The following is a 19,149-nucleotide window of genomic DNA, read 5'->3' as shown; positions in this document are numbered from 1 at the left end:
GCTGAAGGTTGTGACTACAATGACCTGAAATCAAAGCCCATCAGAGACAGACTTGTGGTCAGAGTTTGTTTTATTAATTCCTGGGACATGGGCGTCGCTGGCTGGCCAGCATTTATTGCCCATCCCCAGTTGCCCGAGTGCAGTTGAGAGTCAACCACATTGCTGTGGCTCTGGAGTCACAGGTAGGCCAGACCGGGTAAGGAGGGCAGAGTTCCTTCCCTAACGGACATTAGTGAACCAGATGGGTTTTTACACCAATCGACAATGGTTTCACGGTCATCAGTAGATTCTGAATTACAGATATTTTTTGTTGAATTCAAATTCCACCATCTGCCGTGACGGGATTCGAACCCAGGTCCCCAGAACATTAGCTGAGTTTCTGGATTAATAGTCCAGTGATAATACCACTAGGCCATCGCAGATGAAGCACATTCAGACATGTTTCAAGTTAAGGGACATTTAGCCCTTGAAAATGGGAGGCGGTGGTATTGTCACTGAACTAGTCATCCGGAGACCCAAGGTAATGCTCTGGGGATCCGGGTTCGAATCCATGGCAGATGGTGACATTTTAATTCAATAAAAATCTGGAATTAAAACATGAAACCATTGTCGTTTGTCGGAAAAACCCATCTGGTTCACTAATATCCGTTAGGGAAGGAAATCTTCCATTCTTACCCGGTCTGGCCTACAAGTGACTCCAGAGCCACAGCAATGTGATTGATTCATATCTGCGCTCTGAAATGGCCAGCAAGTTCAAGGGCAATCAGGGATGGACAATAAATGGACAGTAAACGCTCAGATCCCATGAACGAATAAAAAAAAAGGCTGTTCAGATTGTCAGGCAACCCAAAGTCCGTGTACAGCGCAGATCCAACTCAAAGGACGAAAGTAAATCATGGTACAGAGGAACCCTCAGCGTTCAGCTTGAGTGCCAGGACACCAAGCAAAGCAATACTCTAACTGACCACAAGAGCGAGCAAGCCTGCGCTGTGGAGCCAAGTGACCCTGCAGGCATGACCAATGACCTCGAGTCTGGGCACAATCGCATTGTACACTTCAGAAGGTAATGCAAAGCTAATACAGCCAGATGCTCATATGAACCCCAGGACAATTCGTGAGGTGAAGGTACCACAGGAAGAGGAAACACAACCATGCTTCTTGGCGGGTGAGATCAAAGATCAGGGATTTCCATTTGAGAATACGAACATCTCAATTAACGGCCATCTCACAAGCTTTAGACTGGATGCAAGAGCCAGCGTAATGATTCCCTTGGACAAGGGACCATGGCTGAAAGATCTCTGGCTACAAACAACAGAACATACCATTCTCAGAATCCAACGTGTGATTATAGGCAGGATTCTGACGTATGGCGGCAAACAAGGGGTAGGCGTTCCGCCCACCACGGGAATCAGAGCGGGTGGGGGCGGACCATGGAAGGTTGACCTTGGGCGGGATTTTCTGGTTTCAGGGTGAGCGCGGCTGGAAAATCCTGCCCCAAACCTCTGAAGTTGTGTTATTATCCATAACTGACCCTTTTCTCTTCAGAGCAGAGATCCTGTGTTGCCCTGAACCTGCTCAAAATGGCCGACAGTGTCAAAAACTCCTTCCATCGTCAAGTTAGATTTACAGGATTGACACCTGGACTTCAGGTGTTCAGTTACAAGGAGAGATTGGACAAATTAGGCCTTTATTCTCTCGAATTCAGAAGGTTGAGGGGTGATCTGAAAGAAGTCTACAAAATCTTTACAGGGAAAGACAGAGTGGATAAGGATAAATTATTTCCACTGGTTGAAGGCTCCAGAACCAGGGGCCATAATCTAAAAATGAGGGCCAAGCCATTCAGGAGAGATGTTAGAAAACATTTCTACACACAGAGAGTGTGGGAGTTTTGGAATTCTCTTCTTCAAATGGCGCTGGATGCTGCTTCAATTGTTAGGTTTAAGCCTGAGTTAGACACATTTCTACTGAGCAGAGGTAGCAAGGGACATGGGCCTAGGGCAGGGACATGGAGTTAGGCCACAGATCAGTCATGATCTTATTGAGCGGCGGAGTGGGTGCAAGGGGCTGAATGGCCTACTCCTAGAACAAGAACAAAGAACAGTACAGCACAGCAACCGGCCCTTCGGTCCTCCAAGCCTGCGCCAATCATGTTGTCCTATCCAGAACAACCGCCTGTATTCCTCTATTTCCCGTCTGTTCATGTGTCCATTCAGATAAGTCTTAAATGTCACTAACGCATCTGCCTCAACCACCTCACTTGGCAGCGCAATCCAGGCCCCCACCACCCTCTGTGTAAAAAACTTTCCCCCGCACATCTCCACTGAACCTTTCCCCCCCTTATCTTGAACTTGTGCCCCCTTGTAATTGTCATTTCTGCCCTGGGAAAAAGCTTCCAACTGTTCACCCTATCCATACCCCTCGTAATTTTATAAACTTCTATCAGGTTGCCCCTCAGCTTCCGTCTTTCCAGGGAGAACAATCCCAGTTTGTTCAATCTCTCCTCATAGCTAATACCCTCCATACCAGGCAACATCCTGGTAAGCCTTTTCTGCACTCTCTCCAAAGCCTCCATGTCCTTCTGGTAGTGTGGTGACCAGAATTGAACACAATATTCCAAATGTGGCTTAACCAACGTTCTATACAACTGGAACATAATTTGCCAACTTTTATACTTGATGCCCCGTCCAATGAAGGCAAGCATGACATATGCTTTCTTCACCACCTTTCCCACTTGTGAATGCCACTTTTAAGAATCTGTGGACCTGCACGTCCAGATCTCTCTGTGTGTCTATGTTCCTAGTCAGAACTGGATACTCCTGAGACCCCCAGCAGCAAAGGTACCCTCGACTGGGATTTCAGCTCAGAATTCTCCTCGCTCTTTGCTGGCAGGTGTCGGAAGACCGTCAGGCCAGCCTACTACTTAGTTGGTTACCACAACGCCTCAAGTGGATGACAGCCAAGAGATGAAGGAGCGGCAAGGAGAGCCTCAAACTCTGGCTCCAACGTCTGTCGGTAAGATGCCTCAAGACACCACGACACAGACCTCCGGTTAGTACAACCGTATCTAGGACAATGCTGGAAGAGGGAAGCAGCCATTGACTGACCACGGCACACCTCAGTGAGGCAAGAAAGTAACCCAATCAGGCCAGAAAGTTAGACTGCAAGGTGAGCCCATTGATGCGTCACACCCAGACAGAAAGAAACGTCGCAGCGCACGTCACAACCAAAGAAAAACAGAATGAGCACTACAGACAGAGAATTTTCTCTCCCCGCAAGGAACAGGATAAACCAAAGATCATCGATAATGCAAGACAGGGAGTTGAGAAGGAGCACAGAATTCATATCAGCCAACTCCAAGCTAGAATGACCACATTCTTTTATTCAATGGTGGGACATGGGCGTCGCTGGCTGGGCCAGCATTTATTGCCCATCCCTCGTTGAGAGTCAGCCATATTGCTGTGGCTCTGGAGTCACAGGTAGGCCAGACCAGGTAAGGACGGCAGATTTCCTTCCCTCAAGGACATTAATGAACCAGATGGGTTTTTCTGACAATCGACAATGGTTTCATGGTCATCAGTAGATTCTTAATTCCAGATTTTTTAAATTGAATTCAAATTCCACCATCTGCCGCGGCAGGATTCGAACCCGGGTCCCCCAGAACATTAGCTGAGTTTCTGGATTAATAGTCTAGCAATCATATCACTAGGCCATCGCCTCCCCTACATCCAAAACAACCTCCTATTCACCAAGGATTACCCAGTACAGAAGAGTAAACCGCTCCTCCAAACTGCTGTGAAGACAAGACTGGGAAGAATTATAAAGCCTGCAGACCACCTAAACAAAGAACAAAGAACAATACAGCACAGGAACAGGCCCTTCGGCCCTCCAAGCCCGCGCCGCTCCCTGGTCCAAACTAAACCATTCTTTTGTATCCCTCCATTCCCACTCCATTCATGTGGCTATCTAGATAAGTCTTAAACGTTTCCAGTGTGTCCGCCTCCACCACCTTGCCCGGCAGCGCATTCCAGGCTCCCACCACCTTCTGTGTAAAATACATCCTTCTGATATCCATGTTAAACCTCCCCCCCTTCACCTTGAACCTATGATCCCTCGTGAACATCACCACCAACCTGGGAAAAAGTTTCCCACCGTTCACCCTATCTATGTCTTTCATAATTTTATACACCTCTATTAGGTCACCCCTCATCCTCTGTCTTTCCAGTGAGAACAACCCCAGTTTACCCAATCTCTCCTCATAACTAAGCCCCTCCATACCAGGCAAGATCCTGGTAAACCTCCTCCGCACTCTCTCTAAAGCCTCCACGTCCTTCTGGTAGTGTGGCGACCAGAACTGGACGCGGTATTCCAAATGCAGCCGAACCAACATTCTATACAACCGCAACATCAGACCCCAACTTTTATACTCTATGCCCCATCCTATAAAGGCAAGCATGCCATATGCCTTATTCACTACCTTCTCCACCTGTGACGTCACCTTCAAGGATCTGTGGACTTGCACACCCAGGTCCCTCTGCGTATCTACACCCTTTATGGTTCTGCCATTTATCGTATAGCTCCCCCCTACGTTAGTTCTACCAAAATGCATCACTTCGGATTGAACTCCATCTGCCATTTCTTTGCCCAAATTTCCAGCCTATCTATATCCTTCTGTAGCCTCTGACAATGTTCCTCACTATCTGCAAGTCCAGCCATTTTCGCGTCGTCCGCAAACTTACTGATCACCCCAGTTACACCTTCTTCCAGATCGTTTATATAAATCACAAACAGCAGAGGTCCCAATACAGAGCCCTGCGGAACACCACTAGTCACAGGCATCCAGCTGGAAAAAGACCCTTCCACTACCATCCTCTGTCTTCTGTGACCAAGCCAGTTCTCCACCCATCTAGCCACCTCCCCCTTTATCCCATGAGATCCAACCTTTTGCACCAACCTACCATGAGGGACTTTGTCAAACGCTTTAATAAAGTCCATATAGACGACATCCACGGCCCTTCCCTCGTCAACCATTCTAGTCACTTCTTCAAAAAACTCCACCAGGTTAGTGAGGCATGACCTCCCTCTCACAAAACCATGCTGACTATCATTAATGAGTTTATTCCTTTCTAAATGCGCATAAACCTGCAAACAAAGTCTTGACAGAGGGGCGGTGGAGGGGGGGAGGGGGGGAGGAGTGGAGAGAGGTAGTAGAAGTAATATAAATAAGTTGGGGAAACAGGAATTCATTATAATACATTGGGTAAAGATTTGGTGACAGGTATAGTATAAGGATTGGGCATAGGCAGGGTTAACATGGGACTGGGTACAGTACTGCCTTTAGTACATTATCAATAACTTGTCCTGCTCCCTCCACGCCAATGCTATAGTTAAGAAACCCCAGCAACGCCTTTCTCAGGAGGCTAAGGAAATTTGGCATGTCCACTTCGACTCTCACCAATTTTTACAGATGCATCAGAGAAAGCAATCTCTCTGGATGTATCACAGCTTGGTATGGCTCCTGTTCCGACCAAGACCGCAAGGAACTACAAAAGGTCGAGAACGTAACCCAGCCCATCACTCAAACCAGCCTCCCATCCATTGACTCCGTCTACACTTCCCACTGCCTCGGAAAAGCAGCTGGCATAATCAAGGACCCCACGCACCCCGGACATTCTCTCTTCCACCTTCTTCCATTGGGAAAAAGATACAAAAGTCTGAGATCATATTCCAACTGACTCAAGAACAGCTTCTTCCCTGCTGCCATCAGACTTTTGAATGGACCTACCACATATTAAGTTGATCTTTCTCTACACCCTAGCTATGACTGTAACACTACATTCTGCACCCTCTCCTTTCCTTCTCCCCTATGTACTCTATGAACGGTACGTTTTGTCTGAGTAGCGCACAAGAAACAATACTTTTCACTGTATCCCAATACATGTGACAATAATAAAACAAATCAAATCCAACAAAAAATATGAAGAAACACATGACCCAAGCCTAGAGGGTAGTTGTGGACTGGATAGGCAAATGGTATGTGATCATAGAATCCCTATAGTGCACAAGGAAGCCATTCGGCCCATTGAGTCCACAGTGACAACAATCGCACCCAGGCCCTAATCCCATAACCCCATACATTTACCCTGCTAATCCCCCTGACACCAAGGGACAATTTAGCATGGCCAATCCATCTAACCTGCACATCTTTGGTGTGGGAGTGTTGTGAATCTGTGGGATTCACTATCTCAAAGTGTAGCGGATGCTGGGACAGTGAGTAAATTTAAGGAGGATTTGACAGATTTTTAATTGGTAATGGGTTGAAGGGTTATGGGGAGAAGGCAGGAAAATGGGGATGAGGAGCATATCAGCCATGATCGAATGGCAGAGCAGACTTATGAACTTATGAAACCGGAGCACCCGGAGGAAACCCACACAGACACAGGGAGAATGTGTAAACGCCTCACGGACAGTGACCTAAGGCCGGAATCAAACCCAGATCCCTGGCGCGGGAGGCAGCAATGCTAACTACTGTGCCACCGTGCCGCCCCTACAAGATTGAGATGTGTGTAGCAGCAAACATGGAGATGGCTCCCAGTTTAGACCTTCTCTATATATATTTGGTAACAAGTAGTTAATAAACACTTATTGCTAAACCGTACAAGGCTCAGAACCTCTTCATGAGACCAACTGAAATACACACAACTTCTTACAACACCTCTATATCCTTATAGCGACCAGAACTGGGCACAATGTATAACACAGTGAATGTAACGTATTCTGCACTGGGAAATGTATTATAACCTCAGTGGAGAATTGTGATTTTGCTTTAATGGATCAGATTCAGGATGCAGCAATTTCTTGTAGGTGCACGCACTGAAACACGAGTACACACCACGACAATCGAGTGGAGAAGAGTAGCTCACTGTGTTCTCATTAGCTGCATCATTGATTTCCTCTGATTTTTCAGCCACATGGACTTTGCTCCCTGTGGTACAGTTTTATAATCAGCTTCAGAGCTGCTGGCTGGACATGTTTCATTTAGCCTGCGAGTCTTCCCTTGCTGAGAAACCCAGAAACGTTTGTTGAAGGCTTCATTCAAACATCCGAGGGAAATATATACGTCGCTGGCGTCAGTGCCTACGAGAGCCTGGAGACGATGTGAACGGCAACCTTCAGGCCAATTCCCCGCAGCGCACCATGCTTGGAAGGACACTAGTGAGGGCACTGCGTGCGTGTGCTGGAACACACGCAGCATGGGCAGATCATGGCGCCACTCAGTGTCTAACACAGATTGGGAGCCTGCCCAGCCCACCATTTTGGACACTATGGGCTGGGTCATACGTCCCACCTCCTGCTGGCAGGTTTGAATGTTGGGTCATGCTAACTAAGTGTCCCAAAATGTGCAGGTTAGGTGGATTGGCCATGCTAAATTGTCCCTTAGTGTCAAGTGATGAGTACGTTAGGTGGATTGGCCATGCTAAATTGCCCTTTTAGTGTCCAAAGATGTGGAGGTTAGGTGGATTGGCCATGCTAAATTTCCCTTTTAGTGTCCAAAGATGTGCAGGTTAGGTGGATTGGCCATGCTAAATTGCCCCTTAGTGTCCCAAAATATGCAAGTTAGGTGGATTGGCCATGCTAAATTGCCCCTTAGTGTCCCAAAATGTGCAGATTAGGTGGATTGGCCATGCTAAATTGCCCCTTAGTGTCCAAAGATGTGAAAGTTAGGGGGATTGGCCATGGTAAATTGTCCCTTAGAGTCCAAAGATGTACAGGTTAGGGGGATTAGCCAATGTAAATTGCCCCTTAGTGTCCCAAAATGTGCAGGTTAGATGGAACAGCCATGCTAAATTGTCCCTTAGAGTCCAAAGATGTGCAGGTTAGGTGGATTGGTCATGCTAAATTGCCCCCTTAGTGTCTAAAGATGTGTTGGTTGAATGGATTAGCCATGGTAAATGTGTATGGTTACAGAGATAGGGTTGGGGAGAAGGCCCTGGGTAAAATACGCTGTCAGAGAGTCAGTGCAGAAGTTATGGGCCAAATGGCCTCTTCTGCACTGTGGGGATTCTATGATTCTTCCAATAATCCAGGGGGACGAGCTAGGGTAAGTGCATAGGGTTATGGGGATAGGGCCTGGGTGGGATTGTGGTCGGTGCAGACTCGATGGGCCGAATGGTCTCCTTCTGCACTGTAGGATTCTAGGATTCTATGAATTATCCAGCTCCCTTTGGAAACCATGACTGAATCAGCCTCCAGTGCCCACTCAGACAGCTCATTCCAGACCCTAACCACTCACTTGCTTACACCACCTTTGGTTCATCTGCCAGTCAACTAAAATCTGTGTCTTCTGGTTCTCGATCCTTACGCCAATGGGGACGGTTTCTCCCTATCGACTCTGTCCAGGTGCCTGGTGATTTTGAACACCTCCGTCAAGGCACCCTCGGTTATTCGGAGGAGAACAGTCCAAACACCCGACTGAAGTCTCTCATCCCTGGAGACATTCCTCCAAATCTTTTCTTTTAATGCACTCTCTGCAAAGCCTTCACATCTACCCTGTGGCACGGCGCACAGAATGAGACATAGAACTCCAGTTGAGGCTGAACCGGAGTTTTACGGTGACACAGTGGTTGGCACTGCTGCCTCACAGCACCAGGGACCCGGGTTCTATTCCTGGCTTGGGTCGCTGCCTGTGCGGAGTCTGCACATTCCCCCCATGTCTGCGTGGGTTTCCTCCGGGTGCTCCGGTTTCCTCCCACAGTCCGAAAGACGTGCTGGTTAGATGCATTGGCCGTGCTAAATTCTCCCTCAGTGTACCCGAACAGGCGCCGGAGTGTGGTGACTAGGGGATTTTCACAGTCACTTCATTGCAGTGTTAACGTAAGCCTACTTGTGACACTAATAAATAAACTTATAAACTTTATAAATGTTCATCATAACTTCCTTGCTTTGTATCCTGTGCCTGTATTCATAAAGCCCAGGATCCCATGTGTCTTTTTAACCACATTCTCCACCTGTCCTGCCACCGTCAATAACTTGTATAAACATTCTCCCCCCCGCCACCCTCCCTCCCCTCCCCCCTCCCTCCCCTCCCCTCTCCCCACCCCGGTATCTGTGCTCCTGCACCTAACCATAACTTGCCCACTACCCCGGGAGGGACTAATGGGATCAGATCACCCACCCATTTCACAATCCCTCTTCCCATTTTATTTTCCACAGACTTCAATGTAGAAAGAGTGGGCCATCTCAGTTCCCCCCCCTTGACCCCCCCACTCCGTGTGGGTTTTTAAAACTGATCTCTCACTTAGCTGCATGGATACACTGAACTTACTGCGACCTTTTAGCACAAACTACCTCAGTCTGAGTCCACCTTAACCGAAAACAAAACAGAGAGTGTGCAAACGAACACATCAGAGCCCACTCATAGAGTCCTACAGTGCAGAAGGAGGCCATTCAGCCCATCGAGTCTGCACTGACTACAATCCCACCCAGGCCCTTTCCCCATAACCCCAAGTATTCCCCCTGACACTAAGGGGCAATTTAGCATGGCCAATCCACCTAACCTGCACATCTTTGGGAAGAAACCGGAGCACCCGGAGGAAGCCCATGCAGACACAGGGAGAACGTGCAGACTCCACACAGACAGTGACCCAAGCCGGGAATTGAACCCGGGTCCCCGGTGCTTGAGGCAGCAGTGCTCACCACTGTGCCACCGTGCCACCTTCTTGGCACCTTCAAATGCGAGTGGCCTCAATTTTTCTTCATACATTTTCTATTGAGCCTGTACAGTAGAACAGAATAGAATAGAATAGAACCTTTACAATGCAGAAGCAGAAGGAGACCATTTGGCCCATCGAGTCAGCACCGACCACAATCCCATCCAGGCCCTAACCCCACGTATTTCCCGTGGCTAATACCCCTGACACTAAAGGTCAATTTAGCATGACCCATCAACCTAACCTGCACATTTTTAGACTGTGGGAGGAAACCGGAGCACCCGGAGGAAACCCACGCAGACACGGGGAGAACGGGCAGACTCCACACAGAGAGTGACCCAAGCCGGGAATCGAATCCGGGTCCCTGGCGCTGTGAGGCAGCAGTGCTAACCACTGTGCCATCCTTTAAGGCTGTAACTGTGACAGACAGGTTCAGACATTCACAGTTCACAGTAAGAATGGAGGCCTTAAATATGGCCATTGTCCAGTTTGTGAGGTACTGTTCTCTTTGTGATTCAGTGTTGAGGACTTGCGCTTTATTCATTCACATATCCGCTGAAAGCCAAACCAATCAATAAAATCCCTTGCACTCCGATTTGAGCTTTGGCAAAGTGACTGCCAGCCCCACACCGCAGTGAGTAGCCCCAATCAGGTCTATAAAATAATGAGGGGCATAGATCAGCTAGCTAGTCAACATCTTTTCCCAAAGGTAGAAGAGTCTAAAACTGGTGGGCATAGGTTTAAGGTGAGAGATACAAAAGGGGCGAGAGGGGCAATTTTTTCACACAGTAGGTGGTGAGTGTCTGAAACGAGCTGCTAGAGGTAGTAGTAGAGGCGGGTACAATTTTGTCTTTTAAAAGCATTTAGACAATTACATGGGTAAGATGGGTATAGAGGGATATGGGTTAAACACGGGCAAATGGGACTAGCTTCGTGATTAAAACAAGGGTGGCATGGACAAGTTGGGCCAAAGGGCCTGTTTCCATGCTGTAAACCTCTATGACTCTAACCAAATGCAGGTATGTACTGAGTAGGAATTGCGACAGTAAACTATAGCGGTACAACGAGGCACTTCAGGGGAGAAGGATAAGAAGGCACCCAACAAGGTTGGGAGAATTATTTCCTTATACAAAGGATAAGAATCTGGAATCAGTGGGTTGGTTGATGCCAGTAAACTTGTCGAACTCAAGTTGATTGTTGCAATGAGAGGGTATTCTGGCTGATATTCTGATAGGATGAGAGGGCTGAAGGGAATTATTATCTTAGAAAAAGGGCACCATCATAAAAACAGTAGGATGGTGAGGTAAAAATACAGTCCTACCCTGGGCTGCCTCCTCTGAGCCAACACTCTCACTGGTGAAATGTTCCTGAGAGTCTGGGAAAGGGGTTGTAGAGATTGTCACTTCCAACCAATTTGAAATTCCCCCACAGGATGAATTTACAAAGAACAAAGTACAGCACAGGAACAGGCCCTTCAGCCCTCCAAGCCTGTGCTGATCACATTGTCCTATCTAAACCAACTGGCTTATATCCCTATATCTGTTCATGTGTCTATCCAGATGATAAATGTCGCTAACGTAACTGCCTCAACCACCTCACTTGGCAGTGCATTCCAGGCCCCCACCACCCTCTATGTAGAAAACTTCCCCGCATGTCTCCACTAAACCTTTCCCCCCCTTACCTTGAACTTGTGCCCCCTTGTAATTGTCATTTCTCCCCTGGGAAAAAGCTTCCAGCTGTTCACTCTATCTATACCTCTCATAATTTTATAAACTTCTATCTGGTTGCCCCTCAGCCTCCATCTTTCCAGGGAGAACAACCCTAGTTTACTCAATCTCTCCTCATAGCTAATACCCTCCATACCAGGCAACATCCTGGTAAACCTTTTCTGCACTCTCTCCAAAGCCTTCATGTCCTTCTGGTAGTGTGGTGATCAGAATTGGACGCAGTATTCCAAATGTGGCCTAACCAATATTTTATACAACTTAACGTAATTTGCCAACTTTTATACTTGATGCCCCATCCGATGAAGGCAACATGCCATATGCTTTCTTCACCACTTTTTCCACCTGTGCTGCCACTTTTAAGGATCTGTGGACCTGTACTCCCAGATCTCTCTGTGTGTCTATGCTCCTGATGGTTCTGCCATTTATGTTATAGCTTCTATCTGAATTGGATCTACCAAAATGCATCACCTCGTATTTGTCTGGCTTAAACTCCATCTGTCATTTCTCCGCCCAATATCCTGCTGTATTCTCTGACAATCTTCATCACTATCCGCACCTCTGCCAACCTTAGTATCATCCGCAAACTTGCTAATCAGGCCAACTACATTTTCTTCCAAGTCTATGATTCTATGATTCTATGAAGTCATTTATATATATTACAAACAGCAGAGCTCCCAGCACTGATCACTGCGGAACACCACATCTCCACATCATGAACACCACTAGTTACAGACCTCCATTCAGAAAAACACCCTTCCACCACTACCATCTATCTTCTATGGCCAAGCTAGTTCTAAATCCATCTAGCTAGTGAAATTAGTGAGACATGACCTCCCACGTGCAAAACCATGCTGTCTGTCGCTAACAAGACCATTCAATTTCAAATGTCTATAAATCCTATTCCTAAGAATCTTCTCCACAGTTTCACTATCACTGCGTCAAGCTCACTGGCCTATAATTACCCAGGTTATCCTTGCTACCCTTCTTAAATAACGGGACAACATTGGCTCTCCTACAATCCTCTGGGACCTCACCAGTGGCCAACGAAGAAACAGAGATTTCTGTTAGAGGCCCAGCAATTTCATCTCTTGTCTCCCTCAGTAATCTTGGATAGATACCATCTGATTCTGGGGATTTATCTATCTTAATGCTTTTTAATTCACCTAACGCTTCCTCACTCGTAATGATGACTTGTTCTAAAGGGTTCACACACCCCTCCAAGACACCATCAATCGACATGTCCCTCTCCTTTGTAAATACAGATCCAAAGTACTCATTAAGGATCTCACACTTCCTTTGGTTCTGCACATAATTTCCCTCCTTTGTCCTTAAGTAGACCAACTCTTTCTCTAGCTACTCTCTTGTTCCTAATATGTGTATAAAATGCCTTGGGATTCTCCTTAATCCTGTCTGCCAAGGACATTTCATGACCCCTTCTTGCCCTCCTAACTCCATGTTTGAGTTCTTTTCTGCTTTCCCTGTATTCTTCAGGTGCTTCATCTGTTTTTAGTTGCCTAGACCTCATGTCTGCATCCTTTTTCTTTTTGACTAGACTAACAATTTCCCTGGTCATCCACGGTTCCTGAACCCTGCCTTTTCTGTCCTTTCTTTTCATAGGCACATGCCTGCCCTGCACTCCTAACAACTGCTCCTTAAAATGTGGATTTACCCTCAACTAGCCTCTCCCAAACAACAGCCTCCAAATCCTGTCTAATCTGCTTGTAGTTAGCCTTCCCCCAATTTACTAACTTAACCCTAGGTCAACACTTGTCCTTTCCCATTAGTATCCTAAAGCTTACGGAATTTAGAACATAGAACATTACAGCGCAGTACAGGCCCTTCAGCCCTCGATGTTGCGCCAACCAGTGGTACCAATCTAAAGCCCCACTAATCTACACTATTCCAATATCATCCATATGTTTATCCAATAACCACTTGAATGCTCTCAACGTTGACGAGTCCACCACTGCTGCAGGCAGGGCATTCCACGCCCTTACTACTCTCTGAGTAAAGAACCTACCTCTAACATCTGTCCTATATCTCTCACCCCTCAATTTAAAGCTATGTCCCCTCGTGCTGGCCAACACCATCCGAGGAAAAAGGCTCTCACTATCCACCCTATCTAATACTCTGATCATCTTGTATGCCTCTATTAAGTCACCTCTTAACCTTCTTCTCTCTAACGAAAACAACCTCAAGCCCCTCAGCCTTTCCTCATACGATTTTCCCACCGTACCAGGCAACATCCTGGTAAATCTCCTTTGCACCCTTTCCAACACTTCCACATCTTTCCTATAATACGGCGACCAGAACTGTACGCAATACTCCAAATGCGGCCGCACCAGAGTTTTGTACAGTTGCAGCATGACCTCCTGGCTCCGAAACTCAATCCCTCTTTAGGCATCATCTTTGGACTCATCTGATGAAGGAGCAGTGTTCCGAAAGCTCGTGATTCCAAATAAACCCGTTGGACTTTAACCTGGTGTTGTGAGACTTCTTACTGTGCCCACCCCAGTCCAACGTCGGCACCTCCACCTCATCGTTGGCTCAATGTTAGGGTGGCATGGTGGTACAGTGTTCAGCATTGCTGCCTCACAGCACCAGGGATTCGGGTTCGATTCTGGCCTTGGGTGACTGTCTGTGCGGAATCTGTGCAATCTCCCCATATCTGCGTGGGTTTCCTCCGGGTGCTCCCACAGTCCAAAGATGTGTGGGTTAGATTGATTGGCCATGCTAAATTGCCCGTTGGTGTCCCAAGGTGTGTAGGTTAGGGGATTAATGGGGTAAATAGGTGGGGTTAAGGGGATGGGGCCTGATGCTCTTTCAGAGAGTCGGCGCAGACTGGATGGGCTGAATGTCCTCCTTCTGTACTGTAGGGGTCGCGGGAAGAACGAGAAAACTCCACCCTGTGTCTTGAACTGTTAGTGGTGCCCTATTTTGAATGAGATGTTAAACTGAAGACTCTCTTACCCTCTCATTCAATTTATTTATTTATTAGTGTCACAAGTAGGCTTACATTAACACTGCAATGAAGCTATTGTGAAAATCCCCTAGTCGCCACACTCCAGCACCTGTTCGGGTACACTGAGGGAGAATTTAGCATGGCCAGTGCATCTCACCAGCACGTCTTTCAGACTGTGGGAGAAAACCGGAGCACCCAGAGGAAACCCACACAGACACGGGGAGAACATGCAAACTCCGCACAGACAGTGGTCCAAGCCGGGTATCGAACCTCGGTCCCTGGCGCTGTGAGGCAGCAGTGCTAACCACTGTGCCGCCCTAAATGGAGATAAAGTGGGGATAAAAGATCCCATTGTGCCATTGATCCACGGGTCGGTTTTCAAGGTAGATATTTATCCCTCAGAAAGGATCACTACAACAGATTATCTAACCTCGATCACATTTCTATTTACCGGGGGGGGGGCTTGCTGTGTGAAAAATTGCTTGTTGTACTTCATGCATTGCGATGGTAACTACAGTTCAAAAGTCCCTCATAGGCATAAAGTGCTTGGGAGTTCCTATGCTCACAAAAGGTGCTATATAAATGCAGCTTCGCTCAGTCAAGCCACTGGCAAATTGCCTTGGTGAGTCCATCACTAGTTCCCAGGGCTCTGCAGATGAAGCCACGGTGGCTACATCGGCAGCAAGCAATGGAAAATAGAGGACAGGAAAGATAAGTTTGAGCGAAGCAGTTATAGATTCGTTGGTGAAAAAGGTCAGCAAGTGGCACCAGGCCAGTTCCACTCAGGATCTTTCCACAAAACAGACAGAATGCTGCCGCAGTTATTAATAACACAAATCAACCGAGCTTTCCAATGACTGCAAAAAACTGCTGGATGACATTAGAAAGGCTGCCAAGAACCAGACCGCCTCCAGTTGCTGTCTCAGTTTGCAACTGGAGCCAACTGCCAATTTCAGAAAGCAGTGATCCGATTGGAGGAGAAAGTGCCTCGGTTCTTCAAGGTGGCGGCCAGAGCAGCGCGAGGTCGGAGGGGCTGAAGTTAAACTGGAAGGTTCTAGAGAACCTCAAGTCTTTGTTCATGAGGAGAGGTGCAGTCACCGTTTGGTAGGTAAATCCTCTGGTGCTTACTGGAAGCGAACAAATTTCATGCCTTCCCGAGGCTTTCTTCAGCAAAAACACCCCTTGGGACAATAGGAGATGATAGTCCAAGGGAAAGGATACATTTTCTACCCCATGCATTCAAAATTTCCCACATCAAGTATGGTCCACCCCCATGCTTTTTAGATCATAAGATATAGCATATAGGAGCAGAATTAGGCCATTCGGCCCATTGAGTCTGCTCCGCCATTCAATCATGGCTAATATGATTCTCATCCCCATGCTCCTGCCTTCTCCCCATAACCCTTGATCCCCTTATTGATCAAGACCATATCTACCTCTGTCTTAACGACACTCAATGACCTGGCCTCCTCTGTGGCAATGAGTTCCACAGATCCACCACCCTCTGGCTGAAGAAATTCCTCCTCATCTCAGTTTTAAAGGAGCGTCCCTTCACTCTGAGGTAGTGCCCTCGAGTTCTAGTCTCTCCCACTAGTGGAAACATCCTCTCCATGTCCACTCTATCCAGGCCTCCCAGTATTCTGTAAGTTTTGATCAGATCCCCCTCATCCTTCTAAACTCCATCGGTTATAGGCCCAGACTCCTCAACCTCTCCTCACGTTACAAACCCTTCATTCCTGGGATCATTCTTGTGAACCTCCTCTGGACCCCCTCCAAGGCCAGCACATCCTTCCTTAGGTATGGGGCCTAAGGCCCCTAAGGAAAACTTTCCCCTCAAGTGACACAGGGAAAACAATCCTCCCCACTTCCCCTTACCACCCCCCCCAGGTGGGATATTGGGGCGATGGAGCCAGAGTGACAGTACTTGACACACTATCATATATAGTCAAACAGGCCATCAAATCTGTGCTGGCATTTGCTTCTACTTGAATGCCCCCCAGTCTAATCCCCCTGTCCGTTTTAATTCCTTTCATATAACTTCAGCAACCACCACCCCTTGACATTCAATGGTGTTACCATCACTGAATCCTCCACATCCTTGGAGTTATCATTGACCAGAAACTCAACTGGACAAGCCATATAAACACAATGGCTACAAGAGCAGGTCAGAGACTAGGAATACTGCGAGTAACTCACCTCCTGACTCCCCAAAGCCTATCCATCATAGAAATCAATAGAATCCCTACAGTGCAGAAGGAGGCCATTTGACCCATCGAGTCTGCACTGACAGCAATCCCACCCAAGCCCTATCCCCATAATCCCACATATTTACCCCGCTACAAGGCACAAGTCAGGAGTGTGATGGAATACTCCCCAGTTGCCTGGATGGGTGCAGCTCCAACAACATTCAAGAAGCTCGACACCATCCAGGACAAAGCAGCCCCGCTTGATTGGCACCACATCCACAAACATCCACTCCCTCCACCACCGACGCTCAGTAGCAGCAGTGTGTACTATCTACAAGATGCAATGCAGCAATTCACCAAAAATCCTTAGACAGCACCTTCCAAACCCACAACCACTTCCATCTAGAAGGACAAGGGCAGCAGGTACATGGGAACACCACCACCTGCAAGTTCCCCTCCAAGCCACTCACCATCCTGACTTGGAAATATATCGCCGTTCCTTCGCAGGCGCTGGGTCAAAATCCTGGAATTCCCTCCCTAACGGCATTGTGGGCCAACCCACAGCACGTGGACTGCAGCGATTCAAGAAGGCGGCTCACCACCACCTTCTCAACTAAGGATGAGCAATAAACGCTGGCCGAGCCAGCGACGCCCATGTCTCACAAATGAATTTTAAAAATGGTTTGTGGCAATGAATTGCACCTTCAGTTTAAGATTACTCTTCTAACTGCGCATGAATGCTTGGTCAGACCCGCACAATCTTGTTAGGTTGCATGTTCTGTGCCACTCACACATCTCCCAACTTTGTAAAGTTAGACACAACTTGCCGCACACTCCATTATAACAACGTTTCATTCATTCCCTTTCCAACCAAACACTATGCATTCTGCTTTGAGAGAGGCAGACGCTATGTTCTAGCCAGTAAAAAAGATACCAAAAGAGAAAATGCTGGAAAATCTCAGCAGGTCTGGCAGCATCTGTAAGGAGAGAAAAAAGCTGACGTTTCGAGTCCAGATGACGTTTTGTCAAAGCTAAAAGGTGTAGAAAGTGGGAGATATTCATACTGTGGGGTGAGGGAATGAAAGATGAGTCATAGCCACAGAAACCAGGGGAAAGGCTGCTAACGGCTGTCCACAGAGAGAATAAAGGGTGCGAATGGCCAAACGGCAGAGAAGCTGAAATCAGAGGGTAAACTGTGACAGATGAAGATGTTGGAGGGAGGGGGCAAGGAATGGGTGGGAGAGAGGTAAAATTTAGAAAAAGGGGGAAAGAGGAAGCAAAGGGGGAGAAAAGGTCATAAAAGGGGGGATAAAATAGGGGGAAAGAGTTGGGGGGAAGAAAAACGAAGAAAGTCAATAAAGAAATAAAAGGTAGAGAACAGTAAAAAATTAAATAAAATGAAAATAAAGGGGTCGGGGTGGAGTCGAGCTTCTCTCTTTCTCTTTTGGTTTCAGATTCTAGCATATACAGTAATTTGATTATATCCAGTAAAAAAGATATTTAAACATCAAAGTCTGATCAGAAATGATGTGTGATTTCTGCCGGACCCGAGCAGTTTGAGGTTTGGAGTTTTGACAGAGATAACCTCGCCAGGTAAGGTAATGTAAGCTGCATCGCAGTCTTTGTGGCCAAGGCACGAAGGAACACTGAGCAAACTTGGAACAAGGTCATATATCAGAATGAAGGTTATATTTGAATTTATTCATTCATCTGTACTTTGTTCTGACACATGTCACATTTAGATAAATGCGAGGTGATGCATTTTGGTAGTTCGAACCAGGGCAGGACTTACTCAGTTAATGATGTGGAGATGCCGGCGTTGGACTGGGCTGGGCACAGTAAGAAGTCTCACAACACCAGGTTAAAGTCCAACAGGTTTATTTGGAATCACAAGCTTTCGGAGCGCTGCTCCTTCATCAGGTGAGTCTGACTCTTGATCTGACTCAGGTTGACTCACCTGAGGAAGGAGCAGCGCTCCGAAAGCTCGTGATACCAAATAAACCTATTGGACTTTAACCTGGTGTTGTGAGACTTCTTACTCAGTTAATGGTAGGGCGTTGGGGAGAGTTACAGAACAAAGAGATCTAGGGGCACATGTTCATAGCTCCTTGAAAGTGGAGTCACAGGTGGACAGGGTGGTGAAGAAGGAATTCAGTATGCTTGGTTTCATTGGTCAGACATTGAGTACAGGAGTTGGGACGTCTTGTTGAAGTTGTACAAGACATTGGTAAGGCCACACTTGGAATACTGTGTACGGTTCTGGTCACCCTATTATTGAAAGGATATTATTAAACTAGAAAGAATGCAGAAAAGATTTACTAGGATGCTACTGGGACTTGATGGTTTGAGTTATAAGGAGAGGTTGGATAGACTGGGACTTTTTTCCCTGGAGTGTATGAGGCTTAGGGATGATCTTATAGAGGTCTATAAAATAATGAGGGACATAGATAGATAAGGTCGATGGTCAACATCTTTTCCCAAAGGTAGGGGAGTCTAAAACTAGAGGGCATAGGTTTAAGAGAGGGGAGAGATACAGAAGGATGCAGAGGGGCAATTTGTTTCATTCA

At 47.1% G+C, this 19,149-nt stretch overlaps 1 protein-coding gene across 9 annotated transcripts in view; it reads right to left on the bottom strand.

Moving 5' to 3' along the window:
- Positions 1-19,149, bottom strand: part of esr1 (estrogen receptor 1) — an 887,250-nt gene that overhangs the window by 755,201 nt on the left and 112,900 nt on the right. The gene's annotated exons all lie outside the window — the stretch shown is intronic.

The sequence above is a fragment of the Mustelus asterias genome, chromosome 15 (genome assembly GCF_964213995.1).
Source record: "Mustelus asterias chromosome 15, sMusAst1.hap1.1, whole genome shotgun sequence".
In the NCBI taxonomy this organism is placed as follows: domain Eukaryota; kingdom Metazoa; phylum Chordata; class Chondrichthyes; order Carcharhiniformes; family Triakidae; genus Mustelus; species Mustelus asterias.
Note: the sequence above shows the minus strand (reverse complement) of the source record. Positions and strands in the feature narration are given on the sequence as shown.